Here is a 1359-nt window from a genome sequence, read left to right as displayed (position 1 = left end):
GCGCCCTTTCAAAGCCTAGCCAGGCTCATGGGCCCAGTTTCCCGATTTTTGTGGCGTATGTGTCTCCCCCACCACCTGGACGGGACGCCAGTCCATCGCAGCGTCACTCAAGAAACAGGAAGAAAGAGTGAGAGAAAGGTGGGGAGAAAGAGTACATCAGGGGTCGCCACCACCCCTTACCAGAGCCTCGTGGAGCTTTAGGTGTTTTTGCTTAATAAACACACACAAAGCCCGGTCTGGGAATCGAAACCACGATCCTCCGACCGCGAGCCCGCTGCCCTAACCACTGGGCCATTGCGCCTCCTCCACCTTAAATTTCCTACTCACGCAGAAACTGAAAAACGCCTCGAAGTTGTGTATCCCTCAGTGCTACACATACATGGAGGAAAACAATACTGGACACGGTAGCTACCATATTGCACCAACAAACAAGAAGCCGACGAATGGCAATAGTTGTATGCAGCACCCAGACCGTTATTATGATCCTCCATTAATGAGTAAAAGATTGACTTGAATTCGAGTGAAGAACGTGCCGGCTCACCGCGAGCTGGCAACAATTTTAGCCATTCTGGATGGGCATGGGGAAATTGTGGAGGTGGAGTCCACCCTCCAGCTCAACAAGACTGGAATTCATATGGATTTCCAGATGCTAGTTGCTTCAGAAGAAATCACTTATACTTCTATCTTTTTTGTTTTTGTTTTGAGGAATGCGGGTAGATAGAGAGCAGAAAACTTGCATGTGGAATTCAAACCATCTCGAAGCCTTGTGGTGAAGGAAACACGATGCTCTCCACTGTTGCTACCAACTCCGGGGAAAATACCTTCCTCATACTTTTAGTGAAAACACTAAAACAAAAAGGGTGAAATGAGTTCGCGAGAATGGAGAGAATAGCAGATCTCAACTCGGGATTTGCGGTTGCTTTCGGACAATTCATGAGGCACCCATTTTCCAAGTTTACGAACCTTTCCAAGTTGTTGAAGATGACGATGAACAGTAGTATGGTTTGAACTAAGCTTTATTGCCAATTCTGATAATGCTTGATTTTCTTCAAGTAATGCCTCAAGGAGCTTATCATCAAACTCAAATGGACGTCCTGTTCGATCTTCATCTTCAAGGCTGAAATCTCCACTTCTGAATTTTGCAAACCATCTTCTGCAAGTTCTTTCATTCAAGCATTCTTTAACATAAACTGAGCGTATGTTTCAAGTTGCTTTGGCTGCAGAGTTTCCTTTTTTGTACTCATAAACCATTATGTGCCTCAAATGCTCTTTGGATATTCCCGTGTTAGAAAGGGTTTTAATCAAAGAAATTTTAATTCTATTATTCTGTGAAATGATATTTAATTAGTTTAAATGTAT

At 43.9% G+C, this 1359-nt stretch overlaps 1 protein-coding gene across 1 annotated transcript in view; it reads left to right on the top strand.

Annotated features, from left to right (window-relative positions):
- Positions 1–1359, top strand: part of LOC106867757 (transmembrane channel-like protein 3) — a 63067-nt gene that overhangs the window by 14790 nt on the left and 46918 nt on the right. The gene's annotated exons all lie outside the window — the stretch shown is intronic.

This window comes from Octopus bimaculoides, chromosome 22 (assembly GCF_001194135.2).
Source record: "Octopus bimaculoides isolate UCB-OBI-ISO-001 chromosome 22, ASM119413v2, whole genome shotgun sequence".
NCBI classification, from domain to species: Eukaryota; Metazoa; Mollusca; class Cephalopoda; order Octopoda; family Octopodidae; genus Octopus; species Octopus bimaculoides.
This window is presented reverse-complemented; position numbering and strand designations above follow the sequence as displayed.